Raw genomic sequence first — 25897 nt, forward strand, 5'->3', positions numbered from 1 at the left:
GGAACAACAGGCCACCAGCACCCCCACCCCCTGCAGAAGGAGAACCACCCCGCAAACGGTCCCTGCGATCCAGGAAGAAGCCAGAGAACATTGCCAAGACCCCGCCAGGAAATAAGACTTTCCTGATTGTCACCCTTCTGTCCCACTCTGTCACCCTGTCCACCTTGAACTGCCATTACTCCCCTTCCTATGCCCCATTGGACAATGCACCTGTGATACCAAGAGACTGGACTCTAACCTGGACTTTCCTCCACCATCAGCCCAGCCCCTTGCACATCCCCCTCTACTTATGAGCATGTAAATAAACACCCTTGGAACAAATACTAATCTGGAGTCTGTCAAATGATTCAAATATTTATTAGTTCAACATTATTAAAGCATTGCAAGTCAAATGTACAGTTAAATATACTTTGGAATGACCTTTGGTGGGCAGCAGTACACATAGCAGGAGCCAGAGTGGGGCACAGAGATCTGAAAATAGAGATGCCAAAGGGTACAGTCAGTGGCCATTGACATAGGGAAACAGGCTGCCACGTACAATGTCCAACAGAAAACTGAAAAGTAACGTAAAGTTACAGTGTCTTACCTGTGTGCCACTGGAAGTACTGCTGAATTATATTGCAGTTCCTTTGCCTCCTCTTCCTCACTGTCCACAGGCTCCACCGCTGCCACAAGAACACCTCCAAGCTCATCCTCCTGCAGAAAAGGCACCTGGCGCATCAAGGCCAGGTTGTGCAACATGCGACATGCAACGACGATCTGGCACACCTTCTTGGATTAGTATTACGGAGATCCACCTGTCAGATGGAGGCACTGGAACCTGGCCTTCAGGAGTCCGAAGGTCCTTTCAATAATCCTCCTTGTACGCCCATGTGCCTCATTGTAACGTTCCTCTGCCCTTGTCCTGGCATTCCTCACTGGGGTCAGTAGCCATGAGAGGTTGGAGTAACCAGAGTTACCTGCAAATATCGAGGGACAACTGTTAGACACACCTGAAGCTACTCCCCTGGACAGACCGTCATGCTTCTGCCAGTGGAAACCTTACATTGATATGCTAAAGGGCTTAAGACCTTTAAATTTGAGAGGACGTTTGGATGTACTTTTTTTTTTCTCTTTGGGACTGCCAGTAAATGACTGTTAGTTGCAAAGAGGGAAAGAAATGACCCCCTGCTCCAAGGGCGTCAGTGTCATTAGGATTTTTTGTTATATAGAAAAAGATACTCCCACTGTGGGAGTTAGTTTTGGTAAAAAAAAAAGTTTTCAGAGGGGCTGCCAAAACTCAAAATAAGGCTTTTACGGGCATATTTAAGAGCCCCTAGCGCCATTCTAATGCCACATTAGCGTAATTTTTTTACGCTAATGTGGTGTTGAAAGGCCACAAACGTGGCACCATATTTACAAAGTGGCGCAATGCAAACATTGCACCACTTTGTAACTCTTTGCACTACATTATGCCTGCACCAGGCATAATATATACAAAGTGGGTGTTCGCCCGTTGGGGGGGCAAAAACATGGCACAAGGAAATCTAACAGATTTCCTGGCGCCATTATTTTGGGCATTTTTAACACCTGCTCAGAGCAGGTGTTAAAAGGGGGCATGCCATTGAATATAATGGGCCACTATGTACTCTGCAGGAATAATTATGGCACTACTCCTGCAGAGTACATCAATAGCGTAAAAAAAGATGATGCTATTGCCCCCTACCCTGCGCGATGGGGCGCTGTATTTGAAATATGGCACACATATGGTGGCAGTAGGGGTGCGCTAAAGGGCGCAAGAAAAGTGGTGTTGCTCTGTGTGCAGCACCATTTTTCTTAAATCACTTTTCTTAAATATGCCCCTTAGTTCTTTATAAAACCAGGGATTTTGCATATGTGAAGGAGACTTGGGGGCATATTCATCAATCTTTTACACAGCGCAAAACAGCAAGCCACCTTGCTGTGCTGCATGAAAAGGGAAGGGCAGGATTTGCCATATTTAACATTTTACAGCGCATTCCTGTCCATTCCTAGCACTGGTGCACTTTTGGCTGCTTACCGCCTTTGCAGGCCCCTTTGTGTCATGGTGCAAGGGTGCCTGCATGGCAGACAGGATTGTTTTTGTGCAGGAAGGAACACCTTCCTGCATAAACACAATCCCCAGAGATAATTTCCTCTTTCAATGCGTGGCTTGATAAATCTGACTATATTGTGTTGCCTTACCCTCGTGGTGCAAGGGTGACACAGCAGTATGAAAACTGTGCCACTTGATCTAAAGTTCAACTTGAAAAGGAACCAAGTAATGAAGTACAGTTGTAAATACTGAATTAAGAGGGGTTAGATTGTAGTCAGGGTCCAATCTGGATAATTTAGTAAAGCATTTCTGTTTGAAAATCAGTGGACATATCATGATCAGGTTTTCCAGGCTGCAATCAGGTGTCGAAGCAATTCAGTTAAAACACACAAACTCAATCTTAAAAAACAAATATATCAGAGAAACAACACACATTTTGAAAACAAAAAAAGTGCAATAACCAACAGTGTTATTCAAAACAAGCAACAGAAGGAGGAATAGAATAATATTATTGAGGATGACAGGTCTACAGGAGTATCAGTTCATCTTGTCACATACTCTTTCTCTATGTTGTTTCTTGTTTGTGGACAAGGTTTTCTTCTGTTGGTAAATGTGCAAGAGCATCATGGTAGGGATAGCTTTGGTTATAGAAACTATAGCTTCAATGAGGCATTTGTTTCAATGTTTCAGCATGTTATAGAACATTACTGTATTGTAGAACAGCCTAATAGCATGTACTCTCAAGCAAGCCTTGACCACTATGGTATTGGACACAGGATTGAGCTTCATAACTTCTATGGGCTTCAGAGAGCAATACATAATTTGCCTAGTAATATTAAGTGGTCACACCCTGTATGATATAGTCTTCAGAGTACTAATGTATAACATCTTGATGTTCCTGAAAAGGTGGCAGTGTCAAAAACATCTGACCTTTTGCTTCCATGAACTCTGTTGCAGAATGTCCAAGAAACTAGACCTGAATTATTTAATGGAAGCACTCTGATTCTGCCAATGACGAAGATAAGATTCTTAAAAATACTGACAGGGGGCTCCCCAAAGTGGGAGAACTAGTGCAAGAAATGATTTCTGATAAACAAGTCTTTGGCCCCTACTACAGACCACCAGTTCCGGTTTTTGCGCAGAAGGCACTTGACCGGTAATTTTGCCACCATTACCTGGTTCAAAGAAAAACAGGGAGGTATCAATTGATCACAGCAAAAGGCATTATTTGGCCGATTTTATTCAGCAGACACCCACTGACAGCAAGGTACCTCCAGAGTAGATCAGAACATCCTCCTACTATGCTTCAGGGGCTATCCTAAGAAGAGTACAGCCTTGAAGTCATACATCCCTTTCTAAGGAGCCTGCTGTGTCCCCAGCCTTACACCAAGTACCAATTCCAACATATGACTCTGATGCCAATGATCAAATATTGAAACTACAGCTGTGGTTTATTATATGCTACCCATAGAGCCAATATCAATTGAAAGTATTCTTCTACAAGAAATTGTACTGTTTAAAAGAATGATTCTGATGCAAATTTTGAAAGAAGGGAAATAAAATAACCTTCTCCAGTCAATTAAAATTACAGGTGGCTTCTTGGTCCATCACAGTCATACATCTGGATTGTTACTGGAGTCTCTTCACTTTTAATTTCGATTATAGTTATGGTATTATGACCTTTTCACCAAAGGTTTCTTGGTGCAGAGTAGATTGAGTGATCAAAACCAGGAAGATTACTTAATGCCATGGGCCTGCTTGAGTAGCCATGTTTTCAATAGTCGCAGAAAGTCACAAGATCATGCTCCAATCGGATTGCATCAAGCATTCCAGGTGGATGGGGCAAAAACTATAAAACAGTGTTGTTAGACTTTTCATCCTTGGCGTGGTCTCCCTTAACTTTTTGCCTCTGTTCCCCAGGTTGTTGATGTGTGCTGGACTCTGATTTTATTGTGTTTGTTACTCTGGGCACTTTACCACTGCTAACCAGTGCTAAAGTGCAAGTGCTCCTGTTTAAAATGTGTACGTAATTGGTTCTCCATGATTGGCATATTTGTTTACTGTTAAGTCCCTAGTAAAGTGCACTAGAGGTGCCCAGGGCCTGTAAATCAAATGCTACTAGTGGGCCTGCAGCACTGGTTGTGCCACCCACATAAGTAGCTCTGTAATCATGTCTCAGACCTGCCACTGCAGTGTCTGTGTGTGTATTTTTACACTGTAAATTCGACTTGGCAAGTGTACCCACTTGCCAGGCCTAAACCTTCCCTTTTCTTAACTGTAAGGCACCCCTAAGGTAGGCCCTAGGTAGCCCCAAGGGCAGGGTGCAGTGTATGGATAAGGTAGGACATATAGTAATGTGGTTTATATGTCCTGACAGTGAAATACTGCTAAATTAGTTTTTCACTGTTGCAAGGACTGTCTCTCTCATAGGATAATATGGGGGCTACCTTTAAATATGATTAAAGCGTAGATTCCCCTAGAGAGTAGATGGACATGTGGAGTTTGGGGTCCCTGAACTCACAATTTAAAAATACATCTTTTAGTAAAGTTGATTTTAAGATTGTGCGTTTGAAAATGCCACTTTTAGAAAGTGAGCATTTTCTTGCTTAAACCATTCTGTGACTCTGCCTTGTTTGTGAATTCCCTGTCTGGGTCAGTTTGACAGTTGGTTGTTTTTCACCTCACACCAGACAGTGACACAAAGGGAGCTGGGGTGTAACCTGCATTTCCTGATTAGCCATCTCTGCTAGGAGGGAGGGGTGGAGTGGTCACTCTCATCTGAAAGGACTGTGCCTGCCTCTAACAATGCCGGCTCCAACCCCCTGGTGTGTGTCTGAGGCCTTGCCTGGGCAAGGCAGGATTTCACAAGTAGGTGTGAGTCCCCTTTGAAGAAAGGTGACTTCAAAGACTAAAATGGGTATAAGAAGGGCACCCAAATCTACAGACTGGAGAAACACTTCTGGAACCAAGAGGAACCTCTGCCTGGAGAAGAGCTGAATAGCTGAGGAAGAAAAGCTGCCCTGCCTGTGCTTTGTGGAGCTATCCTGCAGTTGCTGCTTCTGCCAGAGTAAGAGGGCAAAGACTGGACTTTGTGTGCCTTCCATCTTGAGAAGAAATCTCCAAGGGCTTGATCTAGAGCTTGCCTCCTGTTGTTTGAAGTCTCAGGGACAGCAAAGACCTCTCCCTGCCAGCACCTGGAGTCTCTGGAGAGACTCCTACTCTGCCCTGTGGTGCCCATCCAGTTCCTGGGACCCTGAAAGGAGAAGCTGGCAGCCTAAGGACAAGAAAATCCACGCACAGAGCGCCGTGCGGGGAAAAGATCGACGCGAATCCGATCTGCGGCTGAAAAACGACGCGCCGCCAGCTCCGTAGCCGAGAAACGACCCTCGCAGGAAACGCGACCGAAGAATCGACGCACGGAGCAGGAGAAACGACGCGCAGCATCGCTGACGGAGGCTGGGAGATCGCAACCTGCGCGGTGGGAGCTTCAACTCATCGTGCGGCTGGATTTCTGACTCGAGTACCGCCGTGCGGGGTTATTTTCGACGCACACCCGCCCGTGCGGGGTTATTTTTGACGCACACCAGGTACATTTTCTCTCTAGCAGTGCTAGTGTGTTTTTAAAACTACTTAAAGACTCTTTTTGATTTTTAATTAATAACTTGACTTGTGTATGGTGCATTTTTGTTGTTTTGGTCTTGTTTTGTTTAGATAAATATTTCCTATTTTTCTAAACCTGTGTTGTGTCATTTTGTAGTGTTTTCATTAAGTTACTGTGTGTGTTGGTACAAATACTTTACACCTAGCACTCTGAGGTTAAGCCTACTGCTCTGCCAAGCTACCAAGGGGGTAAGCAGGGGTTAGCTGAGGGTGATTCTCTTTTACCCTGACTAGAGTGAGGGTCTTTGCTTGAACAGGGGGTAACCTGACTGTCAACCAAGGACCTCATTTCTAACAAGTGTCACCCTAATCTTTGTTTCCAGAATCTTGGAATAACAGAAAGTAGTGCTAATTATAATTTTGCATCTTGTACATAGTAACTATATTCCTGAAAAAACAGTATTGTTTCCGATGTGGTTCAGGAATTGCAACTGCATTTTTCTTCTCACAAAGTATGTCAGGAGAATCATGCTTTGAACATTACTGCATATCTTGTGGTGGACAGTGTGGTTTGGGTTTCCCTATTAAGTTATGGCTTCAACAGAATTTATTAAAATTCCCTATGTTTTGAAATTATGTTATAGTTAATCATTCCTTTGCAATATTCATTGGTCATAAATGCTTTTAAACAACTTATATGGGACCTACATTCAGATACCACTTTAGACAAGGAAGATCCTTATTTAAAAACAGAGAGTCACGAGGGGGGGTTCTTTTGTTTTCATCATTATAGACATTATTACAGTTATAGAACAAATACCCGTGAAGACATACATAAATATACACAGTGGGAGCATGTTAGGACCCCACCCAAGATGTTTCCAGAAAAAGGTTCCCTTATTTTAAAAGTGATGACAGGTCTGACCCATCTGCCTTTAGCTATGTCCAAGAACCAGGAAGCCATCAAAAGATTCTAATTATCAATCACAGTTTTATGTATTCTGTAAAATGTATTGAATCACCAGCTGTTCAAGGTTATTGAGAAACCAACTTTAGGTAAATCAAAGGTACAGAGACTTTATTATGGGCATGCATGATTCCTAGAGAAATTATACTTTTGAAAATTTCAACTGTAATTCCTTCAACCCTCAATCTTCCAAAAGAAGATTCAAGTCTCTGCAACAAGGACAGGCTCAAATGAGAGCTATAACACAATTGAACAAAGTACTGTAAAACATTAAGGTCTATAAAGTGCCATGGCAGCTCATAAATGATAGTGCTATATTCAACCTTTAAAATTTACCGTAAAGACAGAATATGATGGCTAACAAGTACATGCTCTTGAATATTGAGGAGAAAGAAACAATCCACTTTTCTTTAACAGAAGACTCACATATTACATGGTTCCTACATGATTAATATCCTTGGCATCACTGACTTTTTATTTTTATTATTGTCAAAAACATATACCCTTATGCGGGTATGACAAAATACACAATGCCTTCCTTCATCATGAATGGAAGTTTCCCTTTGAAGTTCACTGTTGAACAAAACACAATCCAGTATACATAAGCACATCAACGTGTACCAATCTGGTAGGACTCTCACTCCTTTGTCACTCCTTCACTCTGCACAGGACTTTTACCCCTTTGATGGCCAGATTAGCTTGCAGATTGCTTGCAACACCTGCTCTATTCATTAATATTTCATTATATTGAACTATGGAATGGTTCTTCTCTAATGAGAAAAAATGAGAGCTGCTGTGGGAACATGCCTTCTTGTTAGTGGTTCATAAAACAGTAAAATGTTGTGGTGTTACATTGTATGGTCCTCCAACTAAATTGTCTAAAAGCGTTCCAGGGCTGAAAACAGCCATAATAAATATGCACTTTGATAAATTAATTATGGTACTTTTGAGATTAATACAAAGGGGGTGTCCTTAATCTCTTTGGCAGAATGCTTTGTCTTGGAGCAATTGTGATCTGCATGTGAAATCCAAAGATTTCTGCAGATGCACTTTTCAATACATTTTGTTGACTTACTGCACGCTACCTTTCATTTATCAAACACAACAGGTATTACTCAAGTCTTTAAAAGCTTGGGTCTGGCTAATTGACTAGCTTTACATCTGTTTTTAGACTGATTCCTTCAATCTTTAGTTCATTATTTTTAAGTGTGTTTGGTGGACTTTCAGCTATTCTGCTGATAGCTGGTTGTGCAATTCTCATGTTGATACTGGTGAAGAAATAAAGCCAGCATGAATGCCAACGTGAATGGAAATGATAGCTATCCCACTGAACAACAGTGTTTTCAAAATATGGCATTCTACTTTAGAGGAAAATTAGTGAATGTGATGAGTGCAAATTGGACTCTCTCATTGCACAGCTTTCAAGCTCCAAAGTGAGACCTTTTTGATGCATGAACTGTTTTGAAACAACCTGGTTTGATATCCCATTGGAGCTACCACTGTGTGGCTGTATCATTTGACATGGGAAATGATTTGACTGAAAAGATTGCATCAATCACTGCACTGCAATACAGTAATTAATTGTGAAGGATTCAGTTAATCACTGACAGAATATCGGAAACAAAAATATTGTGTGGACAGAATTTAGGGCCCGATGTACTACCATTCCAGATTGCGACTCACTATTTGCATTTTTTTGCGAGTCTCAAATTGCGAGTAGCAATCTGGAATGTACAACAGTGTCAACCACAGCTTTTGCCATTCCCAATGAGGTTACAAATGACCTACCTCATCAATAGTCATGAGGTAGGTCGCAATTTGCAACCCCATTGGGAATGGACGCGCTCACAGGGATGGTGGTATGTGTCTGCTTTTTAAATAAAGCAGTTTTTTAAAAAAAATGCAGTCCATTTTCCTTAAAAGAAAACGGGATGCATTTCAAACAAAAAAATTAAATATTTTTGCTTCCATTCACAAAGGGGGAGGGGTCCCATGGAATGGGTTACCACCAATTTAAATTGATGGTAACTGTGATTGTTTTGCGACTGCAATTGCAGTCACAAAATCACAATCATGCATGCCACTGCGACTCATAATTAGGAAGGGACGCCCTTTTCATAATTGATAGCTGCAATCCCTTTTTTGCGAGTCGGTATTTGCATGCTGGCTCACGAAACAGCGATGGAAAAGGCTATTTTGTGGTCGCAAAAGGCAAAATTCGACTTTTGCAACCGCAAAATCGCATCGAACATCGGGCCCAAAGTGCCAAAAATATTGAGGCCCAAAATATCGCAGAGGTAAGGGCAACTAGGTAGGTATAGATTTACAATTCTTAACTCCACATCTACGTACCTTGCAGATACACATTTCGGCAAGGTATATATAACTGGAGTTACATATAGCAAAATGTTACTTACCTTCATAGTATTTTTGTCCTCGATACTCATGGCACAATATTTTGTCCACCCAATATTTTTTCTGATATTTTGTCTTAACACTATATGCAGTACTTGATAATCCACCAATATTAGCAACACCTGATCTGGCAAGGATCAGACCGCAAAAATACCTGCATTCTTGAATTCAATTGGCGCTGTACTTCAAAATGCACATACTCCATCTTTAATAGCAACAAGACACATAGGTGTTGGAAATACGGGTGAGGGTGATGCTGTAGCACTTCCAAAATAACCAGGCTGGAGTTGAGAAGGTGAATGGGCAATAAAGATACCTGTACCCTGACACATCCGTAGAGAATACTGCAGAGGCATCATTTTGTAAGTGGGAAGGCACCTCAGGGGAATGGGGGGCACCTCAGCAGAATACGGGAACTTCCCCCCCCCCCGGTTCTGGAGGGGGCAAAATGCCCATTGCTCTGTCCTGGGGAGTGCAAGGCCACAGTCTCTCAGGTGGGTGACTTTTCCACTGGTTCTGGAGGAGGCTCCATGCCCATTTCTTTGTGCTGGGGAGTACAAGGCCACAGTTTCTGGAGTGGGTGGCTTGCCCACTGGTTCTGGAGAGGGCTCCATGCCCATTTCTCTCTGCTGGGGAGTGCAAGGCCACAGCCTCTCAGGTGGGTGACTTTGCCACTGCTTCTGGAGGGGGTAACTCGCACAGCAGCCCATGGAGTGTGGCCTACACAGCATCCGCTGGCGCTGACGGCTGCACTGCAGTAGTGGATGGAGGAGCCTCCTGGGCAGCCTCTGCACTCTCTGATGGCTTGCACTGTGGTGGTGAATAGAGGAACCTCCTGGGCAGCCTCTGCACTCTCTGATGGCTGCACTATAGTGGTGGATGGAGGAGCCTCCCGGGCAGCCTCTGCACTCTCTGATTGCTGCACTTCCTCTGCTGGCAGTGGGGGCCCCGTGACAGCTGGTGGTGGTGGAGGTGTCAGGCTGACAGCCTCCGCTTGCGTAGAGTGCTTCATCTCCTCCTGTACATGGGGCGTGGATCCCTTACCCTTCCTGGCAGGGGTGGATGGGCTCTTCCCCTCTCTGCCTGGTGGTGCAGGCTCCTTCCCCTTGTCCACAGGTGGTGCAGGCTCCTTCCAGTTCTTTACAGGTGGTGCAGGCCCCTTCCGCTTCTTTACAGGTGGTGCAGGCCCCTTCCCCTTCTTTACAGGTGGCGCAGGCTCCTCCCCCTTCTTTACAGGTGGTGCAGGCCCCTTCCCCTTCTTCCCTGGTGGTGCTAGCTCCTTCCCCTTCTGCGATGGAGGTAAGTGTCCTTGGTACCCTGCCCATATGGGCAGGAGGGGGAGAGGGGTAGGGAAGAGGTCAAATTGGGAAAGGAAAAGAGTTTTAGTGATGGTGGGGCGGGAGGAGGGAGGGGTAATGGGAGTGGAGGATGAGGGAGTGGTTGTTGGAGGTGTATGTGCTGGAGTTGGGTGCAGGTGCATGGGCAATATGCTCATGTGAGGTGGATGGCTGTTGGGTGTGTGAATGCTTGCGTTTGTGTCCCTTAGAATTTGGGGGGGCAGACAGGGTGGGATAGGACACAGGGGACGCATGCATGGCTGTTGTGGAGGTGTCTGCCAGTGAGGTGTGTGTTCTGCTTGGTGTAGTGATGCTGGTAGTGGATGTTGATGTAGTGCATGCAGGTGTGAGTGTGGACGTGACTGGGAGGGAGTTGGTGGAGGAGGAGGGGGAGACAGTGGAAGCAGTGGATGTTGCTGTGTCTGCAACTGTATGGTGTTTGCGTGAGTGCTTGTGGGATGAAGTGTGGTGCTTGTGTTTACCTGTGCCACTCTTGGGTGTTGTCTTGTGTGCATGCTCGTCAGTATGTGTGCTTGGGATGGGTTGGGTTGGGTTGGGTTGGGGTTGAGGAGACTGGGACTAAGAAGTGGTAGTTGGAGGGGGATGGTAGAAACAGGGACAGTGTTTCCATCATAGAGGAGGCCAGAGCCTGAATCGATCTCTGTTGGGCCGCCAATCCACTGTGAATGCCCTCCAGGAATGCATTGCATTGCTGCATCTGGGTTGCCAGCACGTGGATGGCATTCACAATGGTTGACTGCCCTACAGAGATGGATCTCAGGAGGTCAAAAGCCTCCTCACTCAGGGCAGCAGGGCTCACTGGGGCAGGGCCTGAGGTGCCTGGGGCGAAGGAGATGCCCACTCTCCTGGCTGTGCGGGCACAAGCATCTCACTGAGGGGCTACTGGGAGGGTGGTGCTGGTATGGGGATGGCAGCTGTACCTGCAGCTGGGGTGGTCACAGAGGTGTCCGCCACCACCAGGGAGCTCCCATCGGAGGAGGTATCAGATTCTATGTTGTCTCCTCCAGTCTATGCCGTGGTGCTCCCCTTGCGTCTCTCCCATTGGTTCCCTCGGCGTCAGTGGACTCTGCCTCCTGGGTCCTGTGGGATGCAGCTCCCTCTGTCACCGGTGCCCCTGCTCCTCTGCCAGATGATGCTAATGCACACAAGGACAGGATGACAAAACAAGAAAGGGGGGGAGACAAAGGATACACTTGGTCAATGACTGCACCAATACCACTATTGGCATGCACATCACCGTCACACACAGGGAACAGGCTTAAGCACTATGCATTGCACTACCAGTGATATGGCTAGTCACTAAGGCAAGATGAGGACCACACACCACCAACTGCAGCACACCTGGGACCCACGATGCCCTGTTTAAAATGGACTACTAACAAGCTAGGTTACCTGTATTTGCCATGCAACCATTACCCTAGAGATGATCCACGCTGCACTGTCTGGCCTTGCCTTAGGGGCACCCACTAACACACATCCACCACCCAGATAGCACTCCACCAGCCAAAATATGTCATGAAACCCACTGTACTCACACCCTTGTGGCTGCTGTGATCCCCTCAAGCACTCATTTAGCTCTGGGTAGGCCACCATTAGTATGCGGGCCATCAGGGGGGTCAGGGTTCGACGGGCACCCCTTCCTCGTTGGGAGGCCATCCCCAGCTGGGCCTCCACGGTCTTCCGTGCCCAGCGTCTCAGGTCCTACCACCGTTTCCGACAGTGGGTGCTCCGCCTGCCATAGACCCCCAGGGTCCGCGCGCCCTTGGCGATGGCACGCCATAATCCCTTGTTTTGATGGACACTGACCTGCAGAGGTAATACATACAGGAGAACTCCATTAAACAAACAGTCCAGCCTGTCACACACATGGCCCACCATACCTGATTCCATCACCATTGGCACACACATAGGCCATATCACAACATGTACACCGCCAACAGTGAACCCCCCCACACCCCCCCCCTTACACAATGCTTTCACACACATCTCCATGCATCCATGCCACACGCATCGTGCCCAAAGTGTACTCACCTGTTGGTCTGGAGGCCCATACAGCTGTCCGTACTGGGGTAGGACCCCACCCACCAGTCGCTCCAACTCCTCCCAAGTCAAGGCTGGGGCCCTTTCTCCAGTCACACAGGCCACGGTAGGTTCCAGACACAGGTCACAGCAGCACACACAGTGTAGGTCTTCTCCTGTTGAAGGTCAGGAAACAAGTGAGGATTGAGTTAGAAAATTGAGGTTACATCCGCGGCGGTGTACACCGTCACCACCGGCGTACATCCCCATTGCCCACTGTACTCCATAGGGCCCAATATTATCCAATGAGGAATTGCACGGCGGTGCATGACCGCCTACCGCCATGACGCCCAACGTCAGCGGAATTAGCTCACTTCCACATGTCCCTCCATACAGTACAGGCGGTCACCATTTCAGTGGGTGGAACAGGCCTATCAACAGTTACTGCGTCACAGGTTAAATAGGCACATACTTCGACATTTACACTGTCCCAATACATAGGTGCACCCTGTGGACTGATGTTGTCGTTCCATTGTATTAATTGTGACAGCCTACTCACTCTTGTGTCACTTAGATACCTACCGCTGCGGATGAATAGGAGGTGGAGACAAAACCCCCTGTACAGACCCCTGGTGGACTTAGCTACACTGGAGGACAGGCACATTATCCTCACCTAAAGACTGGACAAGGCCACAATCACAGAGCTGTGTGCCCAGTTGGAGCCAGACCTGATCTCATCTATCCATCATCTGACTGGGACCCCCCCTCTTGTGCAAGTGCTATCAGTGCTCCATTTCTTGGCGACAGGTTCTTTCCAAGTGACAGTGGGCTTGGCAGCAGGAATGTCACAGCCAATGTTCTGAATCGTGCTGGCAAGAGTGTTGTCTGCCATGGAAAAACACATGTGCAGCTACATAGCTTTCCCCCAGGTGGAAGATTTGGCCACAGTGAAGGCCGGATTCTATGCAATGGGACATATCCCCACTATAATTGGGGCGATTGATGGAACACATATTGCCTTTGTCCCCCGCCACCCGCCAGAATGAACAGGTGTACAGGAATCATAAGAGTTTCCACTCCATGAATGTGCATATGTTGTGCCTGGCGGACCAGTACATCTCCCACGTCAATGCTAAGTATCCTGGCTTGGTGCATGATGCCTTTGTCCTAAGGAATAGCAGCATCCCAAATATGATGGCCCAACTACAGAGCCACAGGGTGTGGCTTATAGGTGAGCCTCGGTCTCCACCCAGTGTATGTTAGTGTATGCCTCTGGTTTTAACCTCATATGATAGTGTGTGGCTAAATGTTGTCCCTCAATACCTGCAGGTGACTCTGGCTACCCTAACCTATTGTGGCTGCTGACCCCTGTGAGGAATGCCAGGATAAGTGCTGAAGAATGTTATAATGAGGCACATGGGCGAACCAGAAGGATCATCGAGAGAACCTTCGGCCTCCTGAAGGCCAGGTTCGGGTGCCTCCATCTGACAGGTGGATCCCTGTGCTACTCACCCGAGAAGGTCTGCCAGATATTCGTAGCATGCTGCATGTTGCACAACCTGGCCCTCAGACGCCATGTACCTTTTCTGCAGGAGGAGGAGACTTGAGATGCCCCTGTGGCTGCAGTAGACCCTGGTGACAGTGAGAATGAAGAGGCTGAAGATGAGGATGAGGACAACAGAACCACAGTTATCTGTCAGTACTTCCAATGACACACAGGTGAGTCAGTGCAACTTCACGTTTCAATGACTACTGGTTTATTCTATGTGGCTGTGGCATGATGGCATTACCCACTTTTTACCTGTACTTACTGTCGCCTATGATTTATCATTTTACAGATGTTGGTGCTATGACAACTGTGTATTGAGGTGCTGACTACAGCCAGCTACAGGTCATTATTTCTATGCTCTCACAATGTACAGTTCATTTGTAATAGATGTAACCGTTTCCATGAATACACTGTTTCAACACATGACATACAAGTATTTGAGTTGTGTTCAAGGGTGTTTATTGTAGTGTTAATAAATTGAGGGGAAAGTGCAATGGAATGGGGTGATGATGGAAGAAAGTCCCAGGTATTGTTCCAGTCTGATTATAGCACAGGTGCAGTGTCCAAGTGGCCATAGGAAGGGGAGCAAAGGCAGTTCAAGGTGGATAAGGTGACAGTGTGGGACACGAGCGGGACAATCAGGAGAGTCTAATTTCCTGGTGGTGGTCTTGGCAATTGTCTCTGGTTTCTGTCTGGGTCACAGGGAACGTTTTCAGGGTGGTTCACCTTCTGCAGGGGGTGGGTGCTGGTAGCCTGTGGGTCCTGTGGCTGGGCCTCCTGACCACTAGTGGCAGCCGAAGTGAAAGGCTGTTCAGTTGACTGGCTAGTGGTAGGTGCCCGCTGATGTGCTGTAGCCTCCCTCATGATGTGTTTGCAGCACCCGTGCTATGGAGATCAGGGTGGTGGTGATGGCCTGCAAGTCCTCTCTGATCCCCTGATACTGTGTCTCCTGCAGCTGCCTGTTCTCCTTCACGTTGTCAAGGATCTGGCCCATCATATCCTGGGAATGTTGGTAGGCTCCCAGGATCTCGGAGAGTGGCTCCTGGAGAGTCGGTTCCCTGGTCCTGCCCTCCCCCTGGCACACAGCAGTCCTCCCAATGTCCCTGTTGGCCTGTGCCCCTGTCCCCTGAACGGAGTGCCCACTGCCACTGACCCCAGGTCCCTGATTTTCTTGGGGGCGAGGTGTGGCCTAGGGTCCCTGTACAGGTGAGCACACTGCTGATTGACGTGTCCTGGGGACAGAGGTGTGGGTACGCTGGGTGGGTGCTGTGGTGTTGGATCCTGATGGGGTAGGCTCTGTGGTGGACTGTGATTGTGCTTGGGTGACCGGCTGTCCAGTGGTCCCTGATGGGCCAGGTAGGTCATCCAGATCCAGAAGTCCATAGTTACTGTTATCACTGGGGGCATCTTCTGTTGGGGGACTGGATAGTCGTGGCACCTCCTCTCCACTGACATTGGCTGGGATACCTGTGGGGATGTAAATGATGTATTATGCTTCATGTGTATGACATATTGTACATCCCTGGCTTCCCCTCTATCGTTGCTGTTGCCCTGTCCCCTTTTGCTTGTGTATGGTGATGTATTGTGGGGATGTTAGTTTCCCTATGCTGTGCATGCTTTAGTGATTGGTGTCCATGCAGGGCTGGGAGGGCTGTCCATGCATTGGTATGAAATGCAGGGCTTGGCATTGGGGTGAGTCATTTGTTTATAGGTGCAGTGCGTTGGATGTAGTGGAGTGATGGGAGTGAGGGTGAGGGGGTGTTATGGCATGCAGGTATGGGGGGTGATAAGTGGTAAATGTTGACTTACCAGTGTCCAGTCCTCCGGCAACTCCAGTGAGTCCCTAAGAATGCAGTAATGCTAGTACTTGCTCCTCCCATGCTGTGAGCTGTGGGGGAGGAGGTGGGGGTCCACCGCCAGTCCTCTGTATGGCAAGTTGGTGCCTTGCTGCCATGGAACATACCTCCCCCCGTAGGTTGTTTCACCTCTTCCTGGTGTTGTCCCTTGTTCTTGGGTGCTGTCCCACGGCGTTCACCCTGTCCACAATTCACCGCCATAGATCCATCTTCCTGGCAATGGAAATCTGGTGTACCTGTGCTCCAAACAGCTGTGGCTCTACCCTGACAATGTCCTCCTCCATGACCCTTAACTCCTCCACAGTGAAACAATGGTGCCTTTGTGGTGCCATGGGTGTTGTGTGGTGTGTGTTGGTGAGAATGTGTTGAGTAATGTGGTGTTGTGTGTGATGTGGAGTGCGTGAGGGATGTATGGGTGTGAGGGGTGTGTGTGTCTAGTTGTCTCTGTGCTGTTCGTGTCAATCTCCTGGCAGTAATTGTTGTTGGTAAAGGGTTGTGGGTAATGTGGGTGGGTGTTTTATAGTGGTGTGGATGTGTGGGTGTGGTGTGTGCATGGGTGTCAGGTGTGTGTTTTTGGTATTGGCCAATATAGTGTTGCTTTGTATGTGGGTGTCCATTCTGAGAGCAGCGGTGTGTACCGCCAATGGTTTACCGCCGTTGAATGTCCGCTGTGGTGATTCGTGGGTCATAATGTGATGGGTGTTGTTCAGTTGGCGTAACATTATGGGTGTTGGGACCGCCACTTTTTCACTGACCTTTGGGCTGGTGGGTTTGTGAATGTGGCTGTATTCTGTCGGATTAGTATGTGGTGTCATAATATGGGAAACAAATATTCGCCACTGCGGCGGAGTGTTGGCGGCGGTCACCGTGTCATATAGAGGACCAATATGACAATCATCCTGGGGTACTGGGAGTATGGAAGGAAAGTCTGTAGGATATCAATTGGGTCTAACACACAGAATTAAAATACCTGTAAATAAACTGCACAAATTCTTCGAAATATATCAGCAGTTGGGAAAGCACAAGTGAAGCACAATTTTTGTAATTTGGAAGTATGATGGAAACAAAGATCTCAATATGGTCAAAAGAAGTAATGTCACATTACATGGTGACACCCAAATGGTAAACATTTGTGATATCTGATTCCCACGCATTATTGTTTGTGTGCTGTATAGTTTAACAAAAACTGCATGTATGTGCACATTGGCTATTTCAATTGAAAATGTGTTGTCTATAAATGACAGTGCACTTCCACACCATGCTTTTGCAGTATATGTGTGACAACCTGCTTCAAAGTGCACCACTGGCCAAATATCAAATGTGTGTGGCTCATTTCCTACACTTGTTCTTAGTGAGATGGTTAAATTTGTAATGTTGATGGTTGCACTCCCACTCTGAAAATTGTTCCTGCGCCACTGACAAGACCGATACTGTCAAGTTCAGCTGGTGCTGCTCTACAAGCTATTACAGTTCCAAAACTATCAATGTCTCCCTTCCTATCCTTGGCTTCAACATCTTTGTTCCTTAAAATAATCTTGGAGACTACAGCATCTTGGAGAAAATAATGGTCTTGTACCATAACATGAGATGCCTGGTCCTCCTTCAGAAGTCACAAGAAAAGTCACAGAAGGACACTTTGGACATTTTATAGATGTTTGTATATTTTTATACCCAGTCTTACTAATTAATCAATTGATATAATTACTTGGCGTTTTTAATTTAACATTGGGAATATAATCAATCACAAATAAATAAATATATTGATTGCATGTCTCTCTATTATCATTCAGGGAATGTTATGATGACCTTATCAGCCCAGCTGGGCAGGCACAACAAGAATAGCCTGCTTTCATATTATGATGAACATGAACCTTATTGTTTACAGTATGTGTAGTGAACATTTTTGAAATTCAAAAAAAGGCCTTATTTTGTCTTTTATGCTAAAATTAGTTTATTGAAAAGAAGTAGAAGTATATGGGGTAGGATTGCTATTAAATCATACAGTGATTATGTTGGAGTTTTCCCTTTATTTTCACTTTTACAAAGCATTCCAGCTCGCATTCTGTTCGTCTTTATTGTAATACAATTCACGCTGTGTGCACTAGGATCATATTTTGATTTTAAAATAAATATTTAAAACAAATCCTCTGTTTCCTTGTGTTCTTGGGTGTGATGTTCAAGTGGTGTAACGAAACTTGAGGGGGTCCCCCCTGCAAAATACATAGAGGGGGGCTCCATGTTTGGGACCCAGCCTGGAGCTCTTCAGCCCGAGGCCCGCCGCCCGTGCTCAGTCTGGGGGGGTGGAGGGAGGTGGCCTGGAGCGCATGGGCCCCCCGCACTCTGGAGGCTGCGGGGGCTAGTGTTAGGCCACCGTGGTGTTCCCTAATGAAAGAGGGTTTGGGGTTCCCCTGATTTTCCTTATTTCTCCTGAGAATAACTGTTGCATGAAACATATCTCACTCAAAACCTGCTCAATGGGTTGCGGGGTAGTTGCAGTACAACTGGTTTTCTGTCTTTGGGTGGCAAATTGACTGAGACCTTAGTGATGGGGTCTAGAAAACCTAACTCCGTGTTCTAGATTAATCTAGAAATGTAAAAACGTATCACTGTTACGGTGTTTTTATAGCACTCATTACCTGTATTGAATCAGTGTCTAAGTCCTCCCCCCTTAAATATTTTCTTAGACAAAAGTAGGATTTTCATTGCGTCCTAGTACAGTAGTTGGTTATGGGGTTGTAGCGTTGGTGAATACTGTTGTGTACCATTGGTGTTTCACGTTTTAAGGCTAATTATTTTAATTTGGATGATGCAGGTATTCGTTTTGTAAATGTGTCTATCTGATAGTGCCAACAGCGAGCTGTTAAGGCTCACTCCAGGAGGTGGTAGCCGGGCTAGAACTCAAGTACTCTCTGGCAGAGTGCTCAGACTCAATAAACTCAAAATCTTGCTGAGTGATAACTTTTAAAAGGGGCCTCATTTAAAAGAGGGATATAGAATTAAACACCCCAAAAGTCTCTCTGTTACTCACAATTTCCTCAGTACCCCAAAATAATTCTTCTGATGTGGCTGTGGGTAAGTGCCTCTACGCGTGCAAGACACATGCACAATGTCCTGCAAAGTGATCATGGAAAGATGGATCCTAGTTTTTGATTGCATGTCTGTTACTCTCTGTGTTTGTGAGTTGTGCGTGGGTCTTCCATAGTGTGTTGAAGTGACAGAGTGAATGTTTGTGTATATGTGAGTTTACATCTGTTTGTGTTTATGTAATGCAACTCTGACAAAAAACATCTTGTTGTTTGGGTCGGACTCCCTTCCAGGGCGGACATGAGCCTGCCCAGTGGTAACTCATCAGCGCCTCCCCAGTGAAGATGGCAAGAAATCTGGGCTTTTAGTCTGACACGCAACTTTCCTTTACAGCCCAGATTGTGGCTGTAGTGAAATCCTGCATCTGGATTCTAGGAAAGCTCAGGAAATGCCTGAACGCCCTTTCACACGAAGCGCAGGTTACAGCGGCCAGGGCTCTGATTCTGTCGCGGCTGGACTATGTCAATGTTGTGTACCTGGGAATCTCGGACTATCGAATACAAAGTCTGTAAATTGTACAGAATATGGCAGTCCGCCTCCTTCATAAACTACCCACAATTCCCCTGTCTCTCATTTTCGAGAGGAGCTCCACTGGTTACCAGTTCCTATGTTCAAAGCGCTTACAATGACTCATCAAGCCCTTCACAATACCGGACCCATTTACATGAAGGAGAGGATTAGCGAATACACACCTGAGTATGTCGTGCTCTAGCAATGTTCGCCTGTTATGAGTCCCCATTTTAGGAAAAAATGTCCTCCTTCATGGTTCTGGCCGCAGAGATGTGGAACCAGATTCCTGCCCATCTGAGGTCCATTACAGATGAAGAAACTTAAAAAAAAGCCTTGAAAACGTACTTATTTAACTTTAAAGGAACGGGATGTACCTGTCTGTTCGTCCAATCTTCCGCCTGTTGTTTTATGACCAGCGCCAAGACACTCACCAGTAGTTGTGCCCTATATTAAAGATGATCATTCATTAGTTGTTTCATTCATTCACGTATTCGCGTTATGCTTGTGTGTGTGTGTGTAAACACACATGCTTCTTTCTGACAGGCTGCTCCTCCGGTCAGGCACAGTAGGGGCATTTCCTCGGTAGTACACGAAGGGAGCCTGTAGGTGGCACTGCAGAACCTTTCCCAACTCCTGAACTAGAGGTGCACTCTTCTGCGGGGCAGTGCCCGTGTCTATGTGGGCGCGTGTTTTTGTCTTCATTGCTGCCAGTGTGTAGCAGGACAGCTCCTTTGCATTGCTGAGGCTTCAGCTTGTGACATGCTCTTTGTTAAGTACAACAGGCCTTTTTGGTGCCGTACTCATGAAGGTCAATAGGTGGCACTGACAAGCTTCTGAGCTAGGGGTGCGTCTCGAGGGGGCAGTGCCGCGCCTCCCTCTTCTGAAGTCTTGGCAGACCTCCCCCCCCCCGCCGCCCCTCGTGGTTTCTGATAATGGAATCTCCTCAGATGCCGGCCGTGTTATCAATCCTCTTTCTCTCCCATTTCCAACATGCATTTTTAATGCAAGTGCAGCTCTTAAGAGCCTGTCCCGGGTCATATAGAAACCGGAAACCACACTTTTCCTAATCTATACTGTAGGCATTTCTGCGAGGAGGCGTGATGTATCCGGGGAGGGGGTGGCCGGTGGGACAGGCTGACAGTATCTCAGAAACTCCTAAGGACAGAGAGTGGTGTAGGGAGATGATCTGGCGTGTGTTTACAACAATGGGGGCGCATCTGCTGCCCTCTAAATTATGTCAACTTTCGAGCCACCCCAATCACAGTCACCTATGCACAGTGACAGCCCACCCACTCTAAGGCATCTGCGAGGTAATAACAGTGTTACCTATTTTTCCCCTCCCCGCCCACCACGTCATCATTGCAAGCTCACACTTGCTTTCTGAATAAACATTCCTCTTTTCAAGACGGTTCTCATCGACCACTCTTAAAGTGTGTAGTGGGGCTGCGGAAGTGACGTCACACCCGCTCTGATGTGCCATGACATCCCAGGATTGACCCCTTGTCCCACCCTCAGCATCTCTTGAACCTCATGTTTTAAAGAAAACTTAGGGGCATATTTACAAGCCCCATGCACTGCCACTGCCTTTGACCCTCCGGCGGGGCAAAGTACAGCCCCATCTATATGAGGCCATGCAAAGCCACTTTACGTGGCTTTTCATGGCCTCATATATGGTGTAGGGCAAGGCAGCGCAAATTACTGTGTTGTCTTACACTGCGTCAGGGGGGCGTTCCATGGGCGTCGCAGTGGGTTTTGACGCACTTCCAGATATACAAGGCTCTGTAAAACTGAGAATTCATCAAACCATACGCCTTCCCGGGGGAGGCATAGCGAGGAGAAATATCTCGATTTCGCGAATTTTTTCCACCTTCTATGTGTGCTGCATTCTGCTACACACGTGGAAAGAGGAAAATGCCTCCATGGATTGTTTTTGTGCAGGAAAGAGGAAAACGCCTCCATGGATTGTTTTTGTGCAGGAAGGTGTGCCTTCCTGCACAAGAACAAACCTGCATGCAACCCAGGCACCCTTGCACCACGGTGCAAGAGTGTCAGCGTTGGTGCTAGGCACCAAATTGTGCATCGGCGCTGGCTGAAAGGACACAGGAAACTCGTAAACAGGGTGCATTCCTGCCCTTTCGAATTGGCGTAGGGCAGTGCAGCGAAAAGACTTGCGGAGCTGTCTGTTAAGAATGAATGTCCGCATTAATTGAGGTTTCTTTCATAAGTTCAACTGAAAACCTGGCGTCGGTCTCCTCCAAGGTCCCAGAGTCAACTGGTACCCTTACATCATAACATGGCAATTCATTGTAAATACACCCAATAGTCTGTAAGATAAATCTAGTTGTGTGTGGACATCGCCAGGCGATTCGTGCCAAGTCAGGCGTAAACCCAGCGAGGTCACAGAACTTCATCAAAAACGTGTGCTTTGTACTCGTGTTCTGTGCCAAGTTTCTGAACTAGCTTATGTCCACGGCTAAAGCACAAAAATCCAGGAAAGTGCCCTTTGTGCCTATTCCGGATGCAAACATTATTTGCACTCATTTTCTAAGTGAGGTCCCTGATGCCAATGATTGAGTTGTTCCAATGGACAAACCCACAGGTAGAGGTGTTGGATGGCCGAAACGGTGCCTTTTAAAGAGATTCACTGACTCTGTTCCTGCATGAAAAGATACATTGTATAGAGTCCTAAATAAAAGATGCTTACCATTTCTTTTTATCTCGATATATCTAACATCTTCCGTTGCACCAGCAAGGACACACACATGAATCTGACTATATAAAATGTATATTCCTTTTCCAAACATTCCTTCTGTGCTTGCAGTGGCAGGCCCTGCATGATACTGCCAGAAAGGTACAGAGAAGAGACGCTGGGCAGTTTGATCGCCCATTGACATCTTCAGGTATAAGAATGTGTGGTCAGCGAGATCGGGGTGTTATGTGGTCTACCGGCTTCATAGTGACTTAACCAACATGAAACTGTGTCTAAATGGAGGCCTCACCACTTGACCAACTTGTGTGATCCTAGGCAAAACGCCTTGCCTCCTTTTTTTGAGATGACTCCATGAAATTCATTTTGCGGTGTGTGCTTTAGGAGGACATTCCTTAAGGAGGAATGATTTGCTAGTCAAGCAGCAGGCGCTGGGCACAAAAGCTTGTAAAAGAAGGAAGCCTTTAGGACTCACTAGTGATTGATTTGCAATGAAGGTGGACCTAGTGGCAAGAGGCTTGGATCATATCTTGGATTCTACTGATTAGTTCAGAGAATCCATCATAAGAGATTTTGGGGCATATTTATGGTTTTTGAAGCAAAACTGAGCTGGTAAAATCCTTAGTGCCTGTTAGTGCCATTCTATAGCGGAAGAAGGGCGCCATATCTCTGGAATGGCACACGCTGGCTCTAAGGAATGGCTAGCGTCTAAGAAAAAGACACTTGCTGGTAGGGAAAAAGGCATTAGTGGGTCAGAAATTACGCTAGGCTGGTTAGCGGCAACAAATATGCCGCTAAGCAGCCTATCGTCATTTTGTGACGCACCACCACCCAAAAATGACTCCTGTCTTGATAAAGAGAAGAGTCATGCCCACCACCCCAATGGCCAGCACAGGGGACCAGTGTCCCCTGGGCAAGGCCATAAGACCCAGTGCCAGGCAGGAGGCCCCATGTAAGGGGCCCCCAATGGCACATTAAACAAAAATAAAAATAAAATAATAAAATACTTACCTCTGCTTACTCAGGATGCGGTCCCCCATCCTATGGTGTCCCTCTGGTGTGTATGGGGATGTTGCTGGGGCTTGGGGTGGGTATCTGTGGGCCCATTCCATGGTGTTTAGCCAAGGAAATGGGTCCACAGGTGCCATAGCGCCTGGTCTGACCCAGACGTTAAATAATGGCACTAAGCAGGCTTAGTGCCATTATTTGGGTCCACCCACTCAATGCACGTCATTTCTGTGCGGGAGTATAAATGATGCGGTAGGGGTTAGCGTCATGTTGTGGGTGGGAACGCCTACCTTGCATCTAATTATCACAAGGTAGTTTTCCGCATCCACAATATGGCGCTAACCCCAATATTTTGACGCTAGATGGGTCTAGCGTCAAAATATAAATATGGAGTCAGCACCGTTTTAGCGTCGACATTTTTTACACTAAAACGTCGCAAGCAGAGTATAACTATGCACTTTTATATTAAACCAGTTATTAGTTCTGTTGAGAAAGGTATGTGGGGACTTTAAAGAGGCTTAATATGAGCCTCCTCCTTGCCATAACATTTGCACTTTCCACAGCAGGGTGGGAAGATATTAATTTTATCAGACACAGAAGCTATTATCCCACTGTGCTGGCAGGAATCCCTGTTTATTTAATGTGTGTGTGTTATTAGAAGGAATTTCTTGAGGCTCTGTCGAGTTCAGTGGAAGGTGGGGGTTGAGGTTTCAGTTTGAAGTCACTTTTTCTCCATGATAGGACGAGGTATATAAATGTTGAGAGCTCCATTGAAGACAACAGAGTGGCTTCGGGCTTACAATGGCGGTATATGCCTTCTACTCCAACATTCCAATCTTTGTCTTTCTTCTTTCCCCCTTTTTAGAAAATTCTACCTTTCGTGTCTGGAATGTTCAAATAGCTTTGTCGTCCTTCTGTCTCGGGCCATACCTGACGTTAAAGGCCCTCACCCTTGTTACAGGTCAGACTCAGGGCCTTTAACAACCGGTATAGCCATCGGCTATAATATTAGCCTCTAGGCCTTGCCAAGGATTACAAGAGGATGCTTTCTGAAAAGCCAAGGATGTGCTGTGCAAGACACTACCATGGTGTAAGTTCACACCTACAGAGACACAGAGCTCGTGGTGTTTCCCAGTCCAAGCGGTCCTGGACTTGGAAGTAATGGACAGCACCATTTCCCCTGCTGTGTACATGGCAGAGCCCTAACTTAGAACATAGGTGGCAGCATACAGAGAAGATGACCCTGGAGGTGCAGTATCGTTTAATGGTTGCCCCACTGCTGCTTCCCTGTTTGTCCTGGGTGGACGGTAACTCATATATGTGTTTGTGGGTGGTTGTTCACATTACAATATGTTGCCTTCACAGCATCATGTTCACATTACAATGAGGAGGAATACAAGTCCCATCATGCATATACCAGACCTGACGTTTGTGACCCTTGTGACAAAGGACCTGCTGGTAGCCATGCATACACCATTTTCCTGATCTGATCAAAACATCTGCTGAGTATTGTGGTATCTCAGATCAAAACACAAAGCTTGTACCAGCCTAACATGTAAATGCTATTTAATCAACCAAGCAATATGGGCCTGTCCCTCACTAGCAAGATGAGCAGAAAGCTCCATGCCATCGAGGATGCAATGCACCAGTCCTGTCCACGCACACAAGGCCCTCCACGACACAGGCCCAGCCTACCTCAACGACAGACTCACCTTCCACACCTCCACCCGCATTCTTCGCTCCGCCAGCCTCACCCTCGCCTCCATCCCCCGCATCCACAGCACCACCGCCGGAGGAAGATCCTTCTCTCACCTAGCTGCCAAGACCTGGAACTCCCTACCGCTCCACCTTCGCCAGACCCAAGACCTCTTGACATTCAGGAAACGCCTCAAGACATGGCTCTATGACCAGTAGCTCCCCACCCCCCCAGCACCTTGAGACCCTAACGGGTGATTAGTGCGCTCTATAAATCCTTGATTGATTGATTGATTGATTGTGCTTATTTTTCACAACATAATTCATTGTGGTGATTGTAGTCTTTATTCTGATTAAGGGCCACAGTGGGACTGCACAACTGGATTACAGTTGTATGTCAAAGGAAGCTCTGGACTGCATCATGGCATCTTTTGGTGTGTGGGTGCCTCTGACAATCTTACAATGCAGGCAAGAAATATTTTGTTTGGTGAGAAGAGTGGTTGCAGGGAGAACTTAAATGCTTGACGTCAAACATGAAAACGTTAAAAAGTGTTGAATCCTCATAATATAGAACTTTGAAGCACGGTGCTTTCATTTTTTATACCGCAATTCACTGATCCATAAACCCAAGATCCCGTCCTCTCTCCTGTATCCCTTCACTATCACGTCTTTATAGTTGCAGCATCTCTTCACTGCCCCATCTCTACAGACCCTCACCCATTCACGACCCTTTCTCTTTACAGTGCCAGATTTTCTCAAAGTCTTCCAACTTTGTTCATAGCTCCTGCATGGTATCACTGTTGCATCTCTCTAGAGCCTCCCAGTGTCGGCAGGCAAACCAGTTTCTCACAACCAGCGCCGTGAGACCCTCAAGGGTGAGAAGCTGCGCTTTACAAATTCTTGATTGATTGATTGACTGACAACCTTACCAAGACTACGTCAAAGGCTTAGACCGGGAGCGGTGTAGTCCCTACAAGAACTTTGGTGCTCTCTGAGTGAACCTGTCTCTGTTTCTAATGATCTCAAATGAATATTATGAATTTTGACATTCTCACTAAGAAGGACAGTCACAGGTC

General features: G+C 46.6%; 1 long non-coding RNA gene across 1 annotated transcript; it reads right to left on the reverse strand.

Moving 5' to 3' along the window:
• Positions 1-341: 341 nt before the first annotated feature.
• Positions 342-19847, reverse strand: LOC138288424 (uncharacterized). The gene is made up of 3 exons (XR_011202396.1): positions 19786-19847; positions 587-959; positions 342-471 (listed from the first exon to the last, which is right to left on the reverse strand). It is a non-coding gene; the product is annotated as an uncharacterized lncRNA (long non-coding RNA).
• Positions 19848-25897: the final 6050 nt, after the last annotated feature.

This window comes from Pleurodeles waltl, chromosome 4_1 (assembly GCF_031143425.1).
Source record: "Pleurodeles waltl isolate 20211129_DDA chromosome 4_1, aPleWal1.hap1.20221129, whole genome shotgun sequence".
Classification (NCBI taxonomy): Eukaryota; Metazoa; Chordata; class Amphibia; order Caudata; family Salamandridae; genus Pleurodeles; species Pleurodeles waltl.